Source organism: Podarcis melisellensis, assembly GCF_964234715.1.
Source record: "Podarcis melisellensis genome assembly, chromosome: 12".
Classification (NCBI taxonomy): Eukaryota; Metazoa; Chordata; class Lepidosauria; order Squamata; family Lacertidae; genus Podarcis; species Podarcis melisellensis.
The window spans coordinates 19,690,694-19,716,698 of record NC_138544.1 but is presented as its reverse complement, the minus strand read 5'-3'; the positions used below and the strand labels follow the sequence as shown (position 1 = coordinate 19,716,698).

Below are 26,005 nucleotides of genomic sequence, written 5' to 3'. Positions count from 1 at the left end.
CTGGTGTGGAAGGCCTTGATTAGGAATAAGCTTTCTCCCCCTTTCGCTTGCGATGGGTGTGTGTGTGTCCGTAACACACTGTGGTTGTGCTTGTATTGGGTACAAGGTTTATAAGCTATGTTTCCGTATAGTTACCAACATTTTTGGTTTGTTGGGATGTTAGGATAGGGGTATGGGTATTGGCATGCTCTGGCGCCACCATTATGATAGTTGTGTGTCAGATTGTAGCCTGTTTATTGGTGGTTCTTTTTTTGAGATTTGGGGGGGGTATTGTTTTCATTTTTTTCTTTTTCTTTTACCTGCGTGTGTCGTTTGTTGCATTTGTGTGCTGAAGGGGGTGCCGGAGGTGACTTCTCTTTTTATTTGTGTGCTTAATTTTTTGTGCTATGAGTGGAGTCAGTGGGGTGCTGGTGTGGGTGTGGTGGGATCATAGCAAGTGGCTTATGAGTATACTTGTGAGATTATGAGTTAGAGCATGCATTCTTAGTTGTAAAGGGGTTTCTGCAGTTCAAGTGTGTTTTCCCCTATTTGCTTTGCTATATAACATTTCCATTGTTGGAGACAAGAGTGTGTGTAGGTGTATGCAGCTGGGGGTGGAATGCAGGGTGGAACTGAACATTAGAATCCCCAATATCGGTCCAGCAAAGTTTGGTGGTTACATTTATTGGTAATCAGAGGGGCTAGTTGTTTCATATACATTTTTTGTTGTTGTTTCACATATATATATATTTTACTTTCCTCTCAGGCAAGGATTGTTATCTTACTGTGTTGAATGTGTTGTTTTTGTTAATAAGTGCATTTTTAGTTGCTTTTTTCACAAATTGCGCCTCAGTTGTCGAACGTTTTGGAAGTCGAACCGTCTTCTGGGATGGATTACGTTCAACAACCGAGGTTCCACTGTATCTAACTATCCAGTTAATGCCATATGGAAGGTATGGAGTTGGATGGAGTTGGTGCAACTTACTTCAGTGATTTTGTTTGGACAACCCATAGCCCACATGTGTGGACTCAGCTCCCCAAAGAGGGGGAGTTTCAAGCCACTGAGTTTCAGTATGGTTCAGATAGCTATTTCTTAGGCTGTGCTCACATAAACAGAGACTGTGCTGGTCTCGGTTACTGTTACCGTAGTCAAGTTCAGTCCTGAGTCACTAGCCTGGAATTAGTCCACAAGGTGCGAGGCGCGGTCCGAAGCAGGGAGCTGGGTGGGGACAGGAACACTCGAAGATCAAAAGCAGGAAGCCGGGCGGGGAACAGGAACACTCGAGGAACAGGACTGGATGCTGGCCGAAACAGCCTTTCAATGACGACGTTGCTCCCGCAACCTGGGACCGGGCTGACTGGCCTTTATCTTCTCTGAGGCCAGGGGCGGTCCCCTGGCCTTAAGGCGAGCACTCCTCCTGGGAGAAACCAGTTCCCTTCGCCTCTCTGCCCTAAGCCTCTGCAGTTCAGGAGAGGCTGAAGGGTTACTGGGCCCAGGGAGAGACTCACCTGCAGGCACTGAGTCCTCAACCACCTCTGGGGCCAGAATGGATTCACCTGGTGCCTGCTCCTGGTGCAGGCTCCTCAGAATCAAGGCCCTGCCCCAGTTCTGCCGGCCCTGGAGGCGGGGACTCCTGTGCCAGCTGGGATTCCTCCGGTTCACTCTCAGAATCGGAATCCCAGGCCGTCACAGAGGCTAGGGTGTGTACACATAAATGGTGACAAACTCTAACTGCGCTATAACGCACTTTTATTCATTCATTGCTTTCCACAACTTGGTTTATGAATTGGAAAAGGCAGTTATCTGTGGTCCCAAACCACATGAGAATGAAAATGCTGTAATAGAGATGGGCAAGGTTTGGTACCAAACACCTCTGGCTTGTTGCTACTAATTAATCTTATTGCGTGTTAAGATCCCAAGACTTCCCCCAATAAATAGACACAATTGACACGGAATTTAGTTTAAGGTTATTGACATAATTTTGGCCACAACTTTATTGATTACAGATTGTGAGTGGTTTGCTTAGGCATTGGTTCCCAACTAGCTGCACCTGAGCTCAGCAGGGCAGCACTGATGCCTGGACTCCGGGAAAACATCCTGGGGGAGCATTGGACCAGGTTCAGACTCAAGCTCACCTCAAATGCTCCCAGGGGCTCTGGCATGGCCCTAATCCCTGGAAGGGGATTGGACAAAAGCAAGGCAAGCCCCTGGATTCCTTTAACGGAATACCCTTTCGCGCATCGGGAGGGGCAGGTGCTCCAACCTCCCCTCAACCACACCTTGAACCAATGCCTAACCACCAAACCTTACAAAGTTGTGGCGATTTGCTACACGGCAGGCGAAACCGAAGTGGCACCAGCCAATCAGCCAAATGGGAAAATTCCTATCGGGCCCCTATCCCAAGAACAGACGACGTACGGCGGCATAGCAAGGTTATAATGAACCCTAAATATAGGGGTGGTGGGCGAGTGATCCGGTGCACGAGGCGAAAAAGAGAAAGCTCAACACAACGTGCAGTGGTATATATGGGTCCCTCAGTTAATTCATGAAATGATCCCACTGGCCAGATTTACCCCAGCAACTGAAAGACCACCAATCGGGTTGTTGTGGCTATCCAATTGCTCCCACCCACAACAGCAGTGAGGTCAGTCTTGGTGATCTCACCGCAACGCGTGCTCTCTGGGAGGAGGACACAATTTCTCATCCAGTTAGAGCAAGTATCTATTACTTACTAAGGAGATACCTCATGATTAACATGTGTTTGTTTTTAATCCTGAGCTTCGATTCAAAGGGAGCCGGAAGAAGGGAGCATCTGTTTACTAGTATTTCCATATTTGATGTGCTTGTGCACAGATGACCAAGGAATACGAACTTCAACAGGGAGAAAAGAGTCCCTGTTGATCAAAAAGCTCCAGTTAGAAATGGACGAATGTGTCTTGTTGGTATCACTCCATTTTTCTTATTTCCTCCCCACTCCGATCTTAAAATCAGTTTATCTCCTCTCTGTGTCAGTTTGCATGTACATTTGTTCCAATACACATTTTTTAGCAAGTGTTTCCCCCTAATATGCATTTCTAACAATATATTTATTATGGTACACACTTTGCCCTAATATATGCTTTTTTATACCTGTTTTGCCATTGGAGAACTGCATGAAAAAATTTTGAAGTTCACACATTTTGGTTTGCATGTTGTCTTGGGAAATGTGAATTAGATACGGTAGCTTTGCTTTAAAATGTGAACTGAAAAGTTTTTCCCCACATTAGGATCAAACTGTCCAGTCCCTTGAAAACTCTCCTAAAATCTTAAGTATTTTCAAATAGTACATGTAAGTTTTTTTATAAGCTTTCTAGGAAGGACTTGATCAAGATTTGGTGAACAATACTAGGCTTTTGCCCTATTCAGACTCAACTGAAGGTAGTTTTGTGCTGAGGAGAAGCTTATCTGCCATTCATGTCCTCTGATCTTAAGACAACTCCGTGCCCCATAGGTTGGAGGCAAGGATTGGCTTGGCTTGATCATGCTTTATTCTGACATCTTGAAACGGCCCTCTGGCCACTGCCAGTAGTGTATGGATTGGTCTTTAATTCCATATGTTCTTTCCATCACCAACATTCCCACAGGCATTAAAAGGAGTTCTGGTTTCAGGATGAAAGCAGAGTAGGGACAGTTTCTTGTGTGATTCAAGCCAGATTTATTCTTCCAGTTTTCAGGCACATTAAATCCACTTGCAGTTTTACAAAATGGGCAAACGGAACCCCCTAAAGAATAATTGACCTGTTCTTAAAATAAGATAAAAGCTATTACACTCATTTTCTTTATTTTGCACTTCATATCCCTGGAGTAGCCTCCACTACTGATTTTTAAAAATATATATAGTAGTAAATTCTAAACAAATCTTAAAATCATCATATGGTCACACAAACAAATTGGGAGTGTGAACCACTAGGCAAGTTTCATTTTTTTGGAAGAATATGAGTCGATTGCATAAATTCTTATTGGAAAACAGACAATGATCAGGAAAGTTGTGTGCACATATGAAAGAATTCCTCGGAAATTTTCTTAATGCTCCTTATAAAACTTCATAGCATCTAAGAATTTAAGGAAAGATAAATCTTTTCAGTTGCTTTCTTTTAACAGTGTGGAAAAGAGGCGTGTTGGGAAAGAGAAGCGACAAGGCCCTGATTTTCTTTTTTGCTGATTTCTGTTTCAGTTAATTCTGCAGTAATTGGATGCACTGTGTCTAATTCTTCATAAATCAACAGCACATTATCACAATATTGACAGTGGCTTTCCTAGCCCCATTGTCTCTATCAAGAGTTATATTCTGCTTCAAAACAATTTGCTGTGAACACCCTTGTTTGTTTGCCACACAAGTCTTTGTTCTGGCTGAAAACTTTGATTTATCACTGTATATAATTGATGGCTGTGGGGTAGGTGGACTATAGCTATTGCTCCTCCTCTTTTAATCTAGCTTTGCCTAGAAATCCATGTCATGGAGCATTCTCAAGGGAACCAGGCTGGGAAATTTTCTGTATGTCCAATGGGAGCCCATTAATCATAGTGAAGAGTCTCTTACTGGCTGTATCCATGTTTGTGAAAGGAAAGTAGAGACCACCTCAGAAGGACTTATCAGGAGAATAGATGTTAAAGCTAATGTATTCATTGTAAAATCACAAAAAAACCTTTATGCATCCCTAATGTATCACAACATATTTTTTGAATGGATTTCACTCTTCTTAAAGGCTTTGAACTCAGTAAAAGACTATAATATCTGAGATCAGGACCCAAAGGGATGGAAAATACTATTATTGATTAAGAAGAAGAAACTAAACCACCACTGCTTTCATTTGTGGAGAAAATAAAATAGATAATAATGAAAACAGCACAGATACTCAGTTCTGATAAACTAGCAATATATCAGTGCAAAGAAGTGAAATTATTTAGATTATTGTGAAGTCATTTGATTACATGGTTAATTTGAAATTGATAATATGATCAGTTAGTAATCAGAATAAATTCCAGAAACTAGATTGAGATGTTGGATACCCTCTACTATGAATAAATTAATATTTCTCCTTATTATATTTCTGGTCCTTCATCCTCATTCTGTTTTCCCCTGCAATAATCCTGGCTGTGATCCAGACAGTTGCATGATTAATGTGTATTGGGCCTTTGGACTGTTTCACAGCAATCCCCTGCTCCCCACTTGGCAAGCTAGATTTGAAGCTTGAAGTACTGAGGCAGCTGTGAAACACACAAGCAAGAATCTAAAGCTTCTGCATGTGTGGCAGTGTTCGGCCGCACTTAAATAGATGTTCAGTATCTTCATTCATTCCACATCTTACAAATGGGACGCTAAGACTGAGAGAGCGTGATTTGCCCAGAACGACACCTTAAGATTTTGCCTGAGCGATGGTGTCAATGTTAGAGAGAAGTCTAACACTGCTATCTCGTACTCTTCAACATTTCTCTGATGAAAATAGGGACGTCAATAATAATAATAATAATAATAATAATAATAATAATAATAATACAGTGGTACCTTGGGTTGCAACCTAGCAGTTCGAAACCACATCAAAGTGAAAGTAAATAAATAGGTACTGCTCCAGCGGGAAGGTAAACGGCGTTTCCGTGCGCTGCTCTGGTTCACCAGAAGCAGCTTAGTCATGCTGGCCACATGACCCGGAAGCTGTACGCCAGCTCCCTTGGCCAATAAAGTGAGATGAGCGCCGCCATCCCAGAGTCAGCCACGACTGGACCTAATGGTCAGGGGTCCCTTTACCTTTACCTTACCTCGGGTTACATACGCTTCAGGTTACAGACTCCGCTAACCCAGAAATAGTACCTTGGGTTAAGAACTTTGCTTCAGGATGAGAACAGAAATCACGCAGTGGCGGTGCGGCAGCAGTGGGAGGCCCCATTAGCTAAAGTGGTGCTTCAGGTTAAGAACAGTTTCAGGTTAAGTAGTTCTTAATTAAGTTCTTAACCCGAGGTACCACTGTAATAGTAATAAAAATACCCCACCCATCTGCAGTGTGGTGTAGTGGTTGAGAGCGGTAGACTCATAATCTGGGGAACCGGGTTCGCGTCTCCGCTCCTCCACATGCAGCTGCTGGGTGCCCTTGGGCCAGTCACACTTCTCTGAAGTCTCTCAGCCCCACTCACCTCACAGAGTGTTTGTTGTGGGGGAGGAAGGGAAAGGAGAATGTTAGCCGCTTTAAGACTCCTTCGGGTAGTGATAAAGCGGGATATCAAATCGAAACTCTTCTTCTTCTTCTCTGGGCAGCTTCCAACACACACACACACACACACACACACACACACACACACACACTTAAAGATCCCTGCACAGTTCCACCTTCAGATGGTTTCTAAAGGTTGTATAGTAACTTATCTCCTTAGCTTAGGGGTCGCATAACTCCATACCCTTCCAACATTTCTTCAGTGAAAATAGAGACGTGCTAAGGGAAAGCAGGATGTTCCAGGATCAAATCAGAAACTGAGGCAGCTTCTGTAAATCCGGGACTGTCCCTGGAAAATAGGGACACTTGGAGGGCCTGCTCCCTAGGCCCCATTCCTATATTCATCTTATATTGTGGTAAAGTTGCCACAAGGCAGTTTTTCACCAGCAGTGGATGTTTCTTCAGAATCTGCTGCCCCTCAAAGGTGAGATCCAATAAGTTGCATGTCTCAGAAGTAATCAGCAGCAAAGTTATCCAGAATGTGGAAAAAATGTGGGAATCGAGCCTTCCTATTGCTAATTAAGCGCTAAGTCTGGCAATCCATTTTAACAGCAAATAAATGATTTATTGGCTCCGCAGAGCTTTTCAGTGGGCTTAAGACTTTACCCTAGTACTGCCAGGTTGGCTGACAACCTCGGTATAACATGCTGATTTATCTGAATTCATTACCATCAATGACCTCACCATAATGCTAAGTAATGTCATACGTTTGTGACATTGCAACAGCTGTGCTCCACCTTAAGCATTTTTACGCTTGCTCTGTAAATCTTAGAATCGGCCTCCAGTTGCCTTGCATTTAAAGTGGACTTGTAAGGAATATTTTATAAGAAAAATTTGCCCACTGGGGAGAAGTAAAAGAAGCGAATAGACGCTCATATACAGCTTAGTCACTGGCAGTCTGGTTCCTATCCCAAATAAATAACCATGAACCATGGGAAGGAAGAGCAATCATAATACAGCATAACAACGACCATTTTGTTTACTAAACAAACAGCTTTAAAAGCTAAATTTAGTGCAGAGCTAAAGAAGAACCAGGGCTTATTTTCTCATGAATCACCAATGCAGAAGTATACTAAATACGTTTTTTTTACAGTGAATTACTTTGCTTCATAAAACCTTGTTAACAAAGGCTCAGTACATGGAACACTAACAAAGAATAATTCTACTTTGCCATTTTTGCAGCTGGGTCCTCAAAAGCTTTTGCAAGGATTGCTCAGGTGAACTACCTATAACACCCCCAAGGTGGTTGTAGGGCCTCACAAGAGTGGTGTTTTATGGTGAGTGTATTCTGCAACATGTCCTTGACACAATAATAGTGCATTAGTGGTAGATTTATTCTGCTTTAACTATTCTGCAATGCTTTCCTCATGCTACCACATTTCTGGTTTTAAAAGTTACGGTGGGCGGACTGTGTGAACTACAGGATTTCTTCACACAGTTGCAACCACTCTGAAGAGACTTGCGGAGAACCCAGCTCAGAGAGTTAGGTATCCCATTGTGAGTGTTACCAAACAGGAAGGTAAAGGTAAGCTAAAGGACCCCTGGATGGTTAAGTCCAGTCAAAGGTGACTATGGGGCTGCGGCGCTCATCTTGCTTTCAGGCCGAGGGAGCTGGCATTTCTCCACAGGCAGCTTTCCAGGTCATGTGGCCAGCATGACTAAACCACGGGGCTCAGTGGTTTAGATCGCAGTGCCGCCCACAAGCTCTGAAGGAACTTACTGCTTTAGAAAGGTTTTTAGCAGCAGCAACATGGATGGAGCATGCTCTGGTTGGTGGAGAGGGCATAGCCAATGGGCTGTGGCACATGTAGGAGTCAGGCTAGCAAGTGTAGATGTAGCTGATTAGAATGCCATGTGGAGAAATAATCCCTTCAAATTGGTTTCGGCCTCTCTGAAGGAAATTGCTTTTAAAATTCTGTAAATGCGGTACTTAACACTAGCCAGACTGGCTTGTATAAACTTCACTCACACTCAGATTTATTGGAGGATGGCTATAGGGTCACACCAGCACATTGGGGGGCGGGAGCTAAAAAAAGGGGCCACATTTTAGGAGTCAGTATTTGGGGAAGTTCCTGCCATAAAAGGACAAAACATTGTTAAATCTTTGGAGCTGGCTTTTACGCAACCTATCCTTGGGCGATAAGCCAAACCTTCATTTCAAACAACGTATTGGTCAGTTCTTGTAGGCAGCTAGGCTTGTAGTTGCAATCTATTGCTGGAAACTTCTCAAAGGAGTCTATAGTATAAGAAAGCGTGGCAGTTAGCTGTGGTAGAAAAAATAGCTAGCAAATGGAAGCTTGCGTGGGGTTTGAAATCAAAGGACACATTCACAACGGATTGGTATGCCTTTATTATGTATACAGCTAAAGAGAAGACACAGCGGAACCTCACTCAACACCACAGTATTTTCTGGCTAGTGTAATTTTAAACTAGGATTGGTTTATTCATTTGGATAAGTGACTGGAATTGTGTTGTTCTAAGGGTGCTGGCCTCACTGTAATCTGTAATCTCATCTCCTGGGGAGGAGTGGGGTGATGGTTTTTGTTTGTTTTTACCGTTCTTTGATAATCTGTAACATTGAAAATGATATAAATACTATTTTTTTAAGAATAAGAAGTTGTGGAATTTCAGTAGGAGGTTGTGGGGCATGCACTGATTGAAAACAAACTTTTGCGGGCACAAATAGCGTTAAAAGTGGGGTTGTGTATGACTGTTGCGATTGTGTCATGAGCATAGGTAAAGGTAAAGGGACCCCTGACCATTAGGTCCAGTCGTGACCGACTCTGGGGTTGCGGCGCTCATCTCGCTTTATTGGCCGAGTGAGCCAGCGTACAGCTTCCGGGTCATGTGGCCAGCATGACTAAGCCGCTTCTGGCAAACCAGAGCAGCGCACGGAAACGCCGTTTACCTTCCCACCGGAGCGGTATCTATTTAACTACTTGCACTTTGACGTGCTTTCAAACTGCTAGGTTGGCAGGAGCAGGGACCAAGCAACGGGAGCTCACCCTGTTGCGGGGATTCGACCCACTGACCTTCTGATCGGCGAGTCCTAGGATCTGCGGTTTAACCCACAGCACCACGCATAAATAATCACAAATCTACAAAAAAATGATCTGGGGTCTGGAAGGGCCTCTAGATCTTCTGCATCAGTGATACTGATGTTCTTCAAAGGAAGTCCTCTAGGAGAGCGGTAGAGTTTGAACAAAGCAGAAAGTGTGGCCTTACGTCCTAGTTTTCAGAGGGTGATCCTCTGTTTTAATGAGTTGAAGTCTGGTTTAAAGGTTTAAAAGAAACCTAAGGAGAGAGCAGAGACCTTGATGTTCCCCACCAACACTTAACACTTGGACAGCAGATGTCTCATAGATAGCTCAGTTGGTGGAGCGTAGTGATGATAATGCCAAGGTTGCAGGTACAGTCCCTGTACGGGACAGCTGCATATTCCTGCATTGCAGGTGGTTGGACTAGATGATCCTCAGGGTCCCTTCTAACTCTACAATTCTATGATCACATGGATCACCTGGTTATAGTATTCTCCATTATGGTGAGATATGTTATATTCTTATTTAAATCATAGCGATCATTTCCAAATATGCATCTATATGTATAATTCAGCATGTGCTAACTTTATGCAAAACTATGTCACATTTGCCTCTTTTTTTTTAGTGATTTATAAGTGGCAGTCCTAGAATCAAAGAAGGGCACTGGGTTATAGTGTTGCTTCAGGAGACAGCTCCATTCTACTACATTTTCTTTGCAGATCAAATGAATCCTATGCCCACCCTAGAATACTGTAGTCAGCGCAGTAGTCTGTGATGGTTACTTTTTTAATAAGACAGAAACAAAAAATGAACAGCATTTCCTTTGTGATAAGCTCTGGATATTATAAAGTTCTGTGAAATGAGGGTAATTAATTTCTTTAGAATTGGCACATTAATACTACAGCTCCCCGAGGTAACAAAAAAATAAAACCCAATTAACCTGGGCTAACGATGCTTTTAAGCTGACATGTCACAGGGTACAGGTCCAGCCTTGTTGCTGGCATGGAGCACTGAAAAAGCCTCTCTAAAGAGAGTTGCTGCAAAAAGTAATTAAATTCTATAAGGGCAGCCTTATCGATTGCACAAAATATGAACACATGCGTAGCAGCAGAATATGAATGCATACTTCAGCACATTAAGAATCTTTGACAGTTATTGGAGAAGAATAAAAAAATGAGAAAATAACATGGTTTGACATTTATGTGGATCATTCAAGAAGATCAAAGTAAATGATCTTATAATGGCAAAGAATATATATATACTATATATATTCATATATATATATATATATATATATATATATATATATATATATGAATGAAATATGGTTGCTGTTGCATACACAATATAATAGCTGAATATAAAAAATCAATTATTATACAATTTTTGTTGATGGGCTTCCATATTATTCTCTATCATAGTTGGTTAGGATGGGGAAAACATTTGGCAACTAGGAGCGTTAGACTGTAAGGTTTCGAGAGGAGTTTGGGGAGTTCTGCTAATGTTACCCATCTTGTCCCCAGAGAAGTTTGCAGTTTTGAGAACATTGCCCGTGGAACATCCTTAAACAACATTGGAAGATGCTTGCTTGGCGCTTGAACTTACTGATCCATTTCAGCCCTCTGATATGCTTAATTCACTGTGCTTTAAAGACCTTTTAATCTCAAATGGATTTGCTTCTGCCCCCGGCCCCCAGTCCTGAAACTGCTTGCTATAGAGTAGTCCGAATGAAGCCTACAGATAAGCAGGCAAAGAGTTATTCTGTGTTTTAGAATTAGCACAGCCATTTTGCTAGATAAGAGGCGGCAGAATGAAAAGTTGCTTAATTTTGTGTACAGGTGCTATCTTGCAAGACTCTAAAGCAGGGATGGCCTCCAACTATAGATTTGCTGGCCTCTTAACTGCCCAGCCAGAATGCCCAATTAGTCACAGATGATAATAGTTGCAGTTAAGTGACACCTAGAAAACCAAAGAATGAATCCTCGCTCTTGATCTATTCTAAAAAGCTCTACTACTGTGCTATATGGATCACAATGGAAGTGGAATCTTTCTGTGTGAATATATTTCTGTGTGAATATATTTGTTATGTACTGAGCTTGGATCCTAGAACAATAGGCAGGTAGGATCCTAGAATGGAACAACCTGATTGGCCTGCAGGAGCAGCCCAATCAGGCTCCAGGAGGGAAGCAGAATCAGCCAATCACACGGGACCTATTGTGTAAATAATGTATATAAAGCCAGAGGGTTGGGGAAAAATTCATTCACTGTCTTTATGAGCTTCAATAAAGAGCTACGCGACTCCAAGTATATTTCAATATTGTTTCCCCAACTTTGAACTGAATACTGAATCACCTCTAGGGAGTTCCATATGCATATTGGACTACCCCAATGTTTTTCCCAAATTGAGGCAAGTGGTAACAAGTTGTTGAGTTAGCTTGCACATGAGCAAGTGATACTGCATGAATCTTTGTTTGTATCACCCATTGAAAGAATGGGCTCAAGGAACCTACTATGATTTCAGTGGGTCTACGGACTCAGTCTGATTTCATCCTGTCTATAGGAAATAGTATGCAATAGATAAACCAACAAATTGCAGTATTGTTAAATAGTATTTTGTCTCCAGATTTTCTTGCTTAAATTATAATATGCAAGCAATGCTGATTAGCACAACACCCCCCTGACATATTCAATATAAATTGCATTGAATTATCTTTAATGTTGTAAAATATCTAGTTTCTTGGATACATTCCAGGACAGCCAAACTGCATTAAGAGATATAATACACAGGATGGTTTTGAATGTCATTATTTAATGGGTAAATAGATTTTTCTCTTGCCATCAATGGCAAAAGAAGACATTTGATACCAGGGGCTGGATTAAATGTTTTATCAATTTCTCGTGTTTAGGGATCTTTATGGAACAACAAGTTTGTCCCTTGGGCGAGCCCTTGTCAAGTGCAATAAAGAGATCCACACAAGTGAGCGAGATGCATTTTTGCAGGATTTACTGTGAGACTGAGATTCTCTGCATTGGCTGGGTGCTTTCAGCAGCTGCTCTCTTTGGTGTTTTGCATCCAAAGGATTTTTTTAAAATATAATTTTCTTGCCACCGTGGATTTACAAGCAGCTTCTCTTTTCATAGAAGGAGGTGAGTATCTGATGAATACAGATGCTATAGCAGTGACATAGGGTTTTTATTTTACAATAAATACTCTGCAGCCTTGAACTCATAATCAAGTACTTCCTAGTTTGATTCAAGATGCAGTCTCCGCTGTAGCGTAGAGAAAATGTAATGCTTACAGATTGCAAGACTGCTCGACTTTATTTAGCTCACTTTCTGTATTCCCTGTGCACCCAACAGGAATCAGGGCATGCAGTTAAATCCTACTGAGGTGTTTTTCTTAAGGAGTTTATCTGTTGCATCTTTAAAAAGGCCAGGTGAATTTAGTTAGGATGTGTAGTATTAGATTAAGGTGCATAGGAAGCATGGTTCTTATTGGTAGATAACTTTGATTGGTATTATTATTAGTTTTAAGTCTGTCTTTTCTTAAATAGTCTTCCTCCTCCAGTTGTACGTATGGAATTAATCACATTCAGAGGTCATTAAACTGGTGTATTTCATGAGCTGGGATTACAATTGGGTATTATACCAGAAATATATGCTTTCGAGTTTAAAGGAAATATATTAGGAACTGGGAGCATTATTGAAGCTTATAAAAAGAGGCATACTTGGCATGTGGAATTCACTGCCACAATATGTGCTTATGACCACTGATAGGCTTAAAAGGAGAAAATTCATGGAGGGTAGGACTATCATTTGCTGTTAGCTATTAAAACTGTTTGTATCCTCTGTTGCCAAAGGCAATGCATCTTTTTGAACATGAGGACAAATAGCTGTCAATGTGCTGTCAGCGGCTCTCGGCTGGTTGCCCAGGAAATTATAAAGCCAAGGAAAAGTTTCTCACTGTCCTTTTTTATTTTGATCTTTACAGAGAGAGGCTATAGACTCCAGCCTCTTGGATAATGGCATTGTCCCGAGTGAATCTCCACCACCCCTGCCTCTCCCACTTCTTAATTCTATGGGTGCTGCTACGAGCCCTCTGTCTTCAAGCTCTTTGCTCTCCTACTTTTAAGGCTCGCCGGGTTCTGGGAGATGGTGGGTCTGGAGTGCTTTCTAGTGACAATGTGTCCAGCTCTGCTCGCTCTGCCTCTCCCATGATCTCCCAACTTTTCCCCTCATCTACCTCTGAACTGTGACCTTCCGCAAACCACTGTTGTAAATCTTCCTTTTCCTCTTGCCCAGCCCCTGACAGTAGCGGAGGCAGGAAAGGCTTCAAAGCTTCAAAGGAACCAACTCCTAGGTTCCTTTGGCCCTCCCAATGAAATATTTGAGGGAGCCTCTCCCCAAAAGTTGATGGGTGTTGCTAGTGCATTGGCTGCCCTTTGTGGAATGCCCTCCCATCAGGTGTCAAAGGCATACACAACTTTTTGACTTTTAGAAGACATCTGAAGACAGTCGTGTTCAGGGAAGTTTTTAATTGTTTATGTTTTATTGTGTTTTTAATATTTTGTTGGGAGCCACTCAGCCCAGGGTGGCTGGGGCTACCCAGTCAGATAGGTGGCATATAAATATATTATTATTATTATTATTATTATTATTATTATTATTATTATTATTTGTGTGTGTGTGTGTGTGTGCAACACCTTGTGATCGAATATGCAGGGTGCAGCTTTTGCTAGACGTGTTTTTGTCACCATTAGCATATTTGCAATAACTTATACAGAGACCTAAGTATTTTCAGCGACCCGAGAATTGTATTTTAGGTTCTAAAAGCACCAGGTATCCTATCCTTTCACAAATTAATTTTCAGATTGTACAGCACAAAGCGTGGATGAGCAGGCATTCCTGAAATATGTATATAAAGTGTGGGGGCCCCCTCTTTTTCTGGACCTTAGAACTCTTCCTCGGCTAGACCCCTCACTAGCTCAGCTTGGCCTTCTAAGCGTTTTTGTCTGGCTGGAATGTATGCTTGAACTCTGATAATTCTTCTTGCTTGTACGGATGGGAAGATAGAGAGGGATGTGAGGAGAAGGTAAAGCTAAAGGACCCCTGACAGTTAAGTCCAGTCACGAACAACTCTGGGGTTGCAGCACTCATCTCGCTTTACTGGCCGAGGGAGCCGGTGTTTGTCCACAGTTTTTCAGGGTCATGTGGCCAGCATGGCTAAACCGCTTCTGGCAAACCAGAGCAGTGTACGGAAACACCGTTTACCTTCCTACCATAGCGGTACCTATTTATCTACTTGCACTGGTGTGTTTTCGAACTGCTAGGTTGGCAGGAGATGGGACCGAACAACGGGAGTGGGGATTCGAACCGCCGACCTACTGATCGGCAAGTCCTAGGCTCAGTGTTTTAGACCACAGCGCCACCCACGTCCCTGAGGAGAAACTAGCCCGCTGCAAAAAGTACATTTGACATTTGTTGTTTGATCCATTTTGCCTCTGGCCCCACCTGCCCCTGGTGTGTGGCCCGTGGAAAGTTGCCAAGAAGGGGAAGGGTTGCCTTTGGCTGGAAAATGCCCACCCATAGTATAAAAACTATTCTGCAAGCTGGGCATCTCCTTATGCTCTTCTTTTAAAGCTGTGACCCTAAATTCTTGACAATAGGGCATTCAGTCATGAGCACATATATGCCTGTATGCCGTGTGTGTTCCTGCTATGTTCCCTTTAATGTGTGAGAACTATTTTTGAACATGTTTGTGCATAAACCCCCGCAGCGTGTTCACTCAGTATTCCTTTTGTATAACAAAAAGTTTTTGACAGTGTATTGAAGCATCTGTAAAGAAGGGGGCTAATAACTAAAAGGCCCCGCTAAACTTTATCTTCTTCATCATAATTCAGATGGTGATATCTCACTTTAAAAAACTGAGATAAGAACAAGCATGATGGCCAGTCCCAATTGTTTTGCTTCTCCCTTCACCTGAGCCGGCATACAAATCAGGAAGTCTTTCATTAACTTTGGTTTCCTGTTTCATCCAAATTGAGAAACTATGGTTATGAACTTTGAACAAACCACTAAATATAATAAACCAACTTCAAACCATGGCTTAATATCTTGCTTTCTTCCGTAGTTTCCCTGTACAGACAACATAGGCAACTATAGTTTAATGGAAGACTTCTGGTTCAATCACTTGTTTGCATGAAGGAAAGATCAAACTGGCTGTGAGGCTTATTAACTTTTTGCCTTATTTAGCTGAAATATAATTGTCTGAACACTGCCATTCACACTCGAGTTCCCTAGGACTACTGTAGAGATTTTTAAAAAACAACTTTTTTGTAATATTTCTTCATAAAACTGGATAGTCGGAACTCATTATTCTAGTAGGCATTCCCTGGGGAGGGGGAAGCGAAATAGCATAATAGAATCTTAAGAGTTGGGAGGGACCCAAGAGTCATTTAGTCCAACCCCCTGCAATGCAGGAATCTCAGCTATAGCATCCATGACAGATGGGCATCCAACCTCTGCTTAAAAACTTCCACCACCTCTTGTGGGAGTCTATTCCACTGCTGAACAGCTCTTACTGTCAGAAAGTTTTTCCTGAATGTTTAGTCAGAATCTACTTTCTTGTGACTTGAAGCCCTTGGAGAGCAAGTGTGGTGTAGTGGTTAAGAGCAGTAGACTCGTAATCTGGGGAACCAGGTTTGCGTCTCCGCTCCTCCATATGCAGCTGCTGGGTGACCTTGGGCTACTCACACTTCTTTGAAGTCTCTCAGCCTCACTCACCTCACAGAGTGTTTTTTTGTGGGGGAGGAAGGGAAAGGAGAATGTGAGCCGCTTTGAGACTCCTTAGGGTAGTGATAAAGCGGGGTATCAAATCCAAACTCTCTCTTCTCTCTCTCTTGGTTCGAATCCTGCCCTACAGAGCAGGAGAAAACAAGTGTGTTCCTTCTTCCATGTGACAGCCCTTAAGATATTGTGAGACTGCAGTCAAGTGCAGAGCTACTGGAGTTTGAGGATGGAAATTATTGGGTGTTGGAGAAGTGTTCTGTAAGTTCAGGGCAGGGGTACTGGGATTTGTATGAGAACCAAGCTGGTAAGAAGTAGCGTGGGCGAAGATGGATTGATGAACGGAACAGAAGTGCAGGCCAAGGCTGTTTTATCGAAAGGTTATCACTGCCACGTTAGCGACTGGATGGATATGGATTTCGCTTATATTGTTAACCACCCACACAGTACAGTTCAATATCCCTCTCTGTTCCTGTTAGCATTTGCTGGGGTCACCGCTGAACACACTTTTGAGCAGTTCCTCCTCTGTGCGAGCTGGAAACATATTTCTTTTCAGGGTTATTCAAGCATGCATCCTTTTATTCTTTCCCGTGAACATATTTATTGTGACTACTGAAAAGTTATCGTTCTCTAAAATGTGTTAAGCCTTCCCCGCTGCCTCTCTCAGGGACATACAGGTATAGAAACTGTTGCTTCAAAAAGACGTTGCTTGGAAATATGGTTGCTGTTGCTTTTTTCTCTCCCTGGAAACCTTGTACTGTTCTCGTTCTTTCCCAACATTTCGTCCCCCCCCTTTCTTTTTTGAAGATTCGACATTGCAACTTTTGTCCTTGGCGAGGCCGAAAAAACAAAACAAATGGTGGAGGGCCTTGAAATGTTTACCCTCGTTGCTTTTAAAACGTTTTTTTAAAAAATCAAATATAAACAACAAATTATAAACTGCATTGTTTTTGTACACCTGTGGAGATTTTGGTTTTAAAAATGAGTTCCTTCCTACACAAACGATGGTGTGCCCATTTTCCACACCAGTGCTTTAATCATTTTTTGAGTATTGTAAGATGGCATGGGCAAGAAAATGCAAATAGGCTGTAGAAATGGAAAACGACAACAGCCCTGGGATCTTAAATAGCAAATTTGTGCTATTAGTAGTAATTAGTATTACAACCAATTGATTCTATATTCTTATTAATTAAGTTGAACAACACTTTATATTCATTTACAAATTACGTTCATGTAATACAGGGTGTATTGTTGTTATTATTGAGGTCAGGTCACCTAAATTTAGCGCATTTAAAATATCACTAGTTCTTTGTATTAGTTTTTATATCCAGGTGCTTTAGTACTGCCTGATTCTTTGATTCAGTAAATCACTGTGAATAAACAATCATTTGTTAATGTGAGAACATAAAAAAATTGCATTGTGTACTTCTCATCATAATGAGCCCCCAGTTCTGTTTATTATTGTAGAATTCTGTTTTGTTTCTATTCTTGTTAAAGGCGAATGGCTCTGTCCAGAATTTCCATGTTGTAGAATATCCCTATGGAGATGGTGTACAGCATGTGCCTCATTTTTTTTATATATATATACAGCTAATAAGATCCTAAATGTGCATTCTGGCTTCTTGGAGACATATTGTAAAAATAAACTATCCAAATGACTGCTTTGCCGAGTGCTTGTGTAGAAGTGTGGAAACAAAGTAATAAATTCCCTTTCCACACCTGAAAATTAATATTGACAGATAGCATTACAAAGGTAAATGGCAAATATCAAAACAAACAAACAATTGCATAGCAGGATTGGTATTTCTTTCCTTTTGCTGTTCAGTATACCATTTCCTTGCAAATTACACTAAAGCTGAACATTTGCAAAATCACCTTGGTACAGGATTTGTCCTTTCAACCTATTCCCATAGCTGCACCTTCCAGCCCCAATTGCTGTCTTGCTTCTTAGTTCTTGCTGTCTTTTTATACTTTCTTTGGTATATTTGGTTCATAAAATCACAGCCAGAAGTGCAAGCGTTATTATAATAAAACAAGTCATGCCTACCTTACATTTTGTGTCATCACCTAGGATATTGTGTGCTCAGTATTATCACTTGTACCATAAGAAGGAAATTAGAGCATGTATTTTCCACATGGAGAAATCAAATGTAATCTAAATGCAAACCACGAGTTTTATTGCATGGCAGCCTTTGATAGCAGCACTGCTATTACTAATTCCACTATGACAAGAGTACATTGTAGTCCAGAAGTTTCCAACACTGTTTTTTGTTTTTGTTTTTTTATTGCTTGGTTTTTGTGGTTTTTGTGTGGGGTTTTCTTTTTTCTTTTTGCCTTTTAGCTTTGCAAAATCAACAGAATTTGGTCCTAATAAGTCAAAGAGTATTTGGCAATCATTTGCTCAAAAAGCATCAGCATTGTAGCCCAATGTTGTGAAAAGTAGGCAAGAAGACTAAATTATTTGGTACCATAGTAGCTGACCAAAAGGCATGAGAGCTTTTATGTCAATTAAGGTCTGGTGTCCTGCCAACATGAGATGATATTCTTAAGTAGATTACTTACTTCATTTCCAAGTTTTCCTCCATACTGTGGCTCAATTAAACTAAATATATCAGTGTGGCGTAATGACCAATTAATGTATTGTCATGTGTTTGTGAGATACACACAGAGAAAGACAGAGAAAGAGCTTTTATGGATGTCTTCTTTTATGCAAAAACAGAAGATAATTGTTGTTGTAAATTACTGCTGAATAATTAACATAAGAGGTCTCTGGTATTGCTTCCCCTGTCCTGTTTTAGAAGAGGTAGCTAATCAATGTTAGTGTATTTCATAAGGTTGTACAATTTTTGGTGAGCATTATCTCAAAATACGAAACACCTGTAGACTCTACCTCTTGACAAATTCATTAGTCCGATGCAATTCATTGGTATAGTTGTTTTTTTCTGCAGATGTTTGATTTTATTTACTTATTCATAAAAGTCTTTATAGGCTTCCTTTTTCGGGCATGGCTGGCTCACCGAAGTGTCTTGCACATTATAAAAACACAGTGCAGATTAAAATGACCAAGTTAGCAGTATTAACAATAATTTTAAAACATTGTTAAATAGATAAGATAATATAAATCTCAGCAGTTTTTTTAAAAAATCACCAAAGAAGGAAATAAATCATGTCACAAATGAGGCTGGTTTGGGTGGGAGTATTGCTCACATGCAGTAGCCTCTGATCCTGGGACAACAGGACCCAGAAAGAATGGATCTCCAAGAATTTCAGACCATCATTCTTTTCTCTTTGCTTCTTTCCCATCCTCCCTCTGTGACTGGCAGTTTCATTCCACCTCTCTTTTTAGCTTTGTAGATTCCACTGACTCCACTGCAGCTATTTCATGCATAAAAGGGAACAAAAATGCTCTAAATAATTAGGGCCTTCCTTCAGTTCAGATCCAGCATCAGCACCTATTGTCTTGTGGAAGATTCTAGAGCCTCAGGGCTCAAGAAAGGTCCATAGCTTACTACTGCTCTGGCAATTTCTGGTTGCCATCTTGGTTCCCCCCCTTTTTTTGATGACAATTTATTAATTTTTCAAAAAATAACATAAAAATAAACAATAAAGCAACAATATATAAAGAAAAATAAAAAGATAAAAGATTTTAAAAAACAAAACAAAAGAAAAAACCATCATAATCAAAGATTTTAAACCATAATTTTTGCTTGACTTCCCTCCCCTCCCCCTCTTGGTTTCATTGTTTAATTTTTTGTTTACACACATCCTTATAACCTTAATAATAATTTTTTTTAGACCCTGTTCATCTTAATAAAAGTGAGTTTTTAAAAGTTGTACTGACATAAAAGTCTGCACACAAAGCTTTAAAAATGGGCATTAAACCTTTACCCCTTTTTTATTATTCAAAGTCCTCGTTCTGTCTTGGGTACTACGTTAACTAGTTTATCCTGTACATATCAATAGTTTAGTTTGCCAGCCATCCTTGGTTTTCCTTCCAGTGGTCTAGAGGTTTAGTTGTTCCAAAGCCCTATTCGTACTTACTGGCATACCCTCCTTCATTGCGCTTTGGGAGAAAATTGTTAGGCCCAGTTTTGGCAGAAAAACTGCTTTGGTCACCTTGTATGATGACCTCTGTCAGACCCACAAGCCCTGAAGCTGGCCTCATTTAAACATATATATAACATTATTACCTGGGCTGCCAAGTGAAGTGTCATGTCAGGTGATTGTCACCACCATCATCCTTCTAAGTGCTTCTGAACTCTGCCCCTGTGGTACACTACATCACTGGGTGGGAGCCAGAGGCACTGGGATAATGAATATGGCGACTGAAGCTGCTAGGCCTAGTGGGTTTTTTCACCATTCAAGTGAAGGGTCATGCCACCAGCTTTGCTTGCAAAAGGCTCCAGGCTCAATCACTAATATCTCAGGTAGGGCTGGGAGAGACTTGGTGTTTAAAACCCTACATAATAAGAACATAAGATTACCCATCAGATAAGATCAATGGCCCATTTAGTCTAGCATCCTGCTCTCACAGTAGCCACCCAGAGGCTTGTGGGAAACTCTTAGGCAGGACCCAAGCACAAGAGAACTCTCCCCCTCCTGTGGTTTCTAGCAACTGGTGTTCAGAAACATTGCAATAAAGCTTGGAGAGTTGCTGCTCATCAATGTGGATAATGTTGAGATAAGTGGGTCAGTGGTTGGATTCAGTATAAGACAGCTTCCTGTGTTCCTGCTCCCCATGCCCTTTAAACCCTTGGGGCCCAGTACAGTGTGCCCCTGAGTACAGTGGTACCTTGGGTTAAGTACTTAATTCGTTCCAGAGGTCCGTACTTAACCTGAAACTGTTCTTAACCTGAAGCACCACTTTAGCTAATGGGGCCTCCTGCTGCTGTTGCGCTGCAGCTGCATGATTTCTGTTCTCTCCCTGAAGCAAAGTTCTTAACCTGAAGCACTATTTCTGGGTTAGCGGAGTGTGTAACCTGAAGCGTATGTAACCTGAAGCGTATGTAACCCGAGGTACCACTGTATTTGTAATGCAGTTGGCTTCTTCTCATGCAGAGTACACATGTTCCATGGGGCCTCTTCTAAAAGACTCACCCTGTATATTTACAGTGGTACCTCCGGTTAGGAACTTAATTCGTTCTGGAGGTCCGTTCTTAAGCCGAAACTGTTCTTAACATGAGGCGCGCTTTTGCTAATGGGGCTTCCCGCTGCTGCTGCGCTGCCAGCACACGACTTCCACTCGCATCCCGGGGCAAAGTTCGCAACAAGGGGCATCTACTTCCGGGTTAGTGGAGCTCGTTGAAGCATTCGCAAGGAGGACGGTACATAACCTGAGGTTCCACTTTATGTAGGGTTGGCTTTTATGAAATTGAAAGCACTGTTATAAATATCTCAAATCTTAATCATAAATTAGATCAGTTGCCAAGGCTATCTAAATAGTAGGCCATTGAAAATATCACACTGTTCGCTTACTCTTGCATTTTACATATTGAAGCATATGGAGCCATTTTCATGCAAACAAATGTGTGTTGCATCTTGATTGCCATAGAGATAATGGATTGACTCCCCCACCCCACGACGATCTAAGAATCAATGCAATTATATTTAACCAACTTATTGGTTTATTTGTACATGTTTATACTGCTTAATATAATAAATATATATCTAAGGAGTTAGCATCAAAGCGTTAATATTTATTGTACAAAAAAATCCTTAAAAATGAGATAAAGCCACAACAGAACTGTGTTTCAGAAATAAAACTGAGCAGTGTGCAAAACAAAACGAAAGATTAAGGGAAGCCTGGATAAACATACAGTGGTTTTGTTTTTTTTAATAGAAATTTAAAGGTCATTACTGTCTCCGTGAATTATCTGAGAGAGGGCATTCCAGAGGGTGGGTGCTTTTCGTTGAGAAGGCATACTTCCACATGATCACCAAGTGACAATCAATCCACACTGGTCATGTAAAATTTTAATAAGTGAATGGCCAGCAGAGTCTCCTCAGAAGACCTTGAAGATGGGCTGGGTCCATACCACAAGGGAGGCAGACTCCTAGGTTATCCTGATCCCCGCATGGTTTACAGCTTTAAATGCCAATAAAACCTTCAACTTGGCTCTTTAGTAATAGGCAGTCAGGAATGGGGAAATATGTGTAAAGCATGGGTAGCCCCACATACAGTGAATTACAGTAGTCTACTTTCTCCAACGGAAAAGTTAGAGGAACCAGCTAAACACCCAAGCAAAAGCAATTTCCGTCTCTGTGACTGTGATTGTACATTTTCCATTATTTTGGGGAAAGAATTCAAGCCAGACCAGTAATTGGTTGCTATTTACATAAGTGTTGATGTGGAAACATACAAATCTTTCCCACACTACCTCCTTTCATGCATTTGTGTCTTGGCTCCCTGAAGTACGGGTTTCTGCCATATTCAATATTTCTTTTTGGTTCTATTTTTTTCTTAGCTATTGTTTTAAAAATGTATAGTGGGCTTCTGAAGAAAGCCAGAACTTCAAATTCTATATGTATATAAAACAAATTCCCATGTACTTTTATTAGAATCATAGAGTTGGAAGGGACCTTGAGTGTCATCTAGTCCAACCTCTGCAATGCAGGACTATGCAACTGTCCCTTATGGCAATCAAATCTGTAACCTTGGTGGTATCAGCACCATGTTCTAGCCAACTGAGCGGTCTTAATTTCTTCAGTACTTGCTGGTCCAACATGTTGGAGTTAGTCAGGCTGAAATCTAATATACTCATAAACTAGGCTGACAGCCTTCAAAGAATGTATTTCTAATAATAGGCAAGGCCAATGTGGTGCATTCCAGATGTTTTGCACCTCAACTCCATGAGCCGCATTTGGCTTTGTCAGGAACACTGGGAATTGTACTCCAAAACAACTAGAGGGCACCATGCTTGCTACCAGTGTGTGTGTGTGTGTGTGTGTGTGTGAGAGAGAGAGAGAGAGAGAGAGAGAGAGAGAGAGAGAGAGAGAGAGAGTTTTACAAGTTTAAATGAGTCCTCACCCCTTTCTAGGATTGGTTGAATTTCCTCACTTCCATTTTGTGAGTTCCGTTGATTTGTTGGAGGTTTCAACACTTCCTGTCTTCCGATGGTTCATAGAAAATTCCTCTGTTCACGGCCTTAGTGTGTTCACAATTCAATTTGCAGGTTTTTCCATGTGTTGTTTATCTTTCCCCTTTCAGATAAGCCACATGCACAAACCATTGTGCGCAGTAAAGTATCCAACATTTTGCTGTTCTCGATCACATCATCGTTCCTTTAATAGCAGCTTCTGTTTCTTCCCTAGTACTCATCTAGTTCCCCACTGAAAAATATTTCTGACTTACTTATCACCATTGCCATATCTTAGCAAGCATTGAAACATTGCACATTTTTTTCCACTTTGGGGCATGCAATTGCACTTCCTTTACAGGTTCTCTTTCAATTGATTGACTTGCAGGTATTCCTCTAGGTTGTTGCCTTTTCATGGACCATTTCCTTGGTGATGTCAGGTGACGATAGCAGCCCTCCACGTAGTGCCAGGATGCTGGGCATAGCTTGCCATTCTAATTTCCTATAATGCTGATGTAGCATTTTCTTCAACTGTTTCGGCAAATAAAATGGCAGCTGGACTTAGCTCACCAGCAGCACTTGGAGCATGAGGCCATGTCTAGAGTGGTGAAACCTTAGCAGATTCCCAAATCTGCCAGGTGCTGTTGACCCCAGCCATTATCTAGATGACATTTAGGTCTGCTTAATACATCATGTTGTAGAAATGGGATTTTGAAGCTTGTGCTTAGTGCATTTTTGTCTTTATAGCCAAACTGATAGGATTTTGCAATGGTTGCAGATGGTTCAGAACTACTACATTTTTCTAGTGTATTATTTGCATGTTGCAATTGTTTTATTGGCTCCTTGTTAGGCAAATTATTGATTGTTAAATGGCTGTTTTACTTGCCATAATTTTCTCTCCTCGCAGTTAATGGTTGTTCTCTCCTAACATTACTTCCTTATTACTCCTTCAACGAGAAACAAGAGAGGTGTGTGTATGGAGAGAGAGAACAGGTTTTATAATAAATTCTCATACTCACTACTAACCCACTGATATCTCCAGCTCACCCTGCAGAATTATTACATTGTTGGAAATGCCCAAGAGCAAATAAATGAAGGTCCTGGAGCTGGAAATTGAAAATATATAGGATTGCACAGTTAATTTTTAATATGATAAATACATTAGAACATATTAAGGATGAAAATAACTGTCTACTCAAGTTTTTGTTACAAAATATTTTTCTATAAATAAAAACTGGAAATATTAAAATAACTGCTGGGGGAGGTGAGATGAAGGCTAATGCTAAAAAGTAACCTAGGAGATGGGCAAGAAGGTAGGGTAGAAAAAATGAAAACGAGGAAAATGGGAAAATTTGGACCCTTCACTATTGGCTAAACTCTGCCCTTGATTCAGGGTTCAGATCTTAGCAGATAGTCAATAACATATTTTGAATTTGGTTTCTCAGCCTTTTATTACATAGATATGGTAATTTCTGCCTTTGAGGGGAGCTATGAACCGAACTGAGCCACTGTGTCTAATGGGAAATATTATTTTGGTACTCTAACCACACAATTAACTGGATTTTAGAGTTTACACATACCTGGAATTCAGCTGCAAATTCCACATATGATCCACAGATTTTGTGATGATCTTTGATCCAGTTGCACAGGAGTAATGAGTAGTTGGAAAATGATGCAATGCATTGGTGTGGCACAGGACAAGGAATCCACTATGGGGCAACCTGCTTGCATGTCAGGGCAACCTTCAGAGATCTGCTTGGCATTTAGTTCTATTGTGCTCCTGTGGACTCCACTAGCAGCCTGAGTATGTGGCTGACGCTAAGGATGTAAAACCACACCCTTAGAATCCCTTATGAGCCTTCTCCCTAAGTAGGCTATGGAGCCTGCCATATATTTTCCTGCCAAACTTAATATAGCTGCAACCAATTCAGCCAGCTAGATGTTGTCTGGCTGTAAGAGGTAGACTCAATCTGCCTGAATGCTGGTGACAGATCGCCATCACCTCCAGGAAGCATTATACAACTGTATTCACTTTCTGCCTGGCTTCATCTACCTTAGCTGGGTCAATTGCCCATACCCATTCTCTCCATTCCAGAAGGCTAGACCACCAGACACTCATCTCTAGAAAAGGTTTCAATAGGTGATCTAGGCTTGACAGCACTGTGCTTTGAGGTTTAGACCTTTCTTCTCTCCCAGATTGTCCTTGCCTCGTTTCTGAGTGAGTGGCAGCCCCCAGCAGATAGCAGAAAAGAATGGGACCCATGCTCATTAGGGACTAAACCAAAACTTTGAGAGATACCTACAAAGAACCCTGGAGAACCGCTTAAACGTATAATATAAAGGCACAGGTAGATGGTCCATGTAGGCCTCCAGGTCTTTTAAGGGACAAGACGTTTCCGTGCACTGCTCTGGTTCACCAGAAGCGGCTTAGTCACGCTCCCTCGGCCAATAAAGCGAGATGAGTGCCGCGACCCCAGAGTCGTCCATGACTGGACCTAATGGCCAGGGTTCCCTTTACCTTTACCTTTAGATGGTCCATGTAGGCCTCCAGGTCTTTTAAGGGACAAGACTGCCACATTGGCTCCACCCTGGGGCATACCTCTTCCTTGCTTGTCTGTCTTTGAGCACTTGATGCACAAGGATATTCCTACCTAGATGGCTATATCGCACCCATCAATTCTGTCAGTTTTAATAAACCAAGTTTTCTGCTCAATTTTACAGATCCCACTCTCACCCCCAAGATGTAATGTGTGAGCTCTGTCAATCTTGATCCTCCTCTATAGCCTACTATTGGATATGCATAACTATTGGCAGTTATATATGCTCTTACTGGACAGCCAACCTTTCCTAGCAAACCAAAGCCAATTTGCACAACCGATT

At 41.4% G+C, this 26,005-nt stretch overlaps 1 protein-coding gene across 6 annotated transcripts in view; it reads left to right on the top strand.

Annotated features, from left to right (window-relative positions):
- Positions 1-26,005, top strand: part of RARB (retinoic acid receptor beta) — a 353,150-nt gene that overhangs the window by 93,236 nt on the left and 233,909 nt on the right. The window contains exon 1 of one of the 6 annotated variants that reach the window (XM_081883364.1): positions 20,374-20,392. The exons of the other annotated variants lie outside the window; for them this stretch is intronic. The gene's annotated coding sequence lies outside the window, so the exon portion shown is untranslated. Of the gene's footprint in view, positions 1-20,373; positions 20,393-26,005 lie in introns of those variants that run through there. 6 annotated transcript variants of the gene reach the window in all.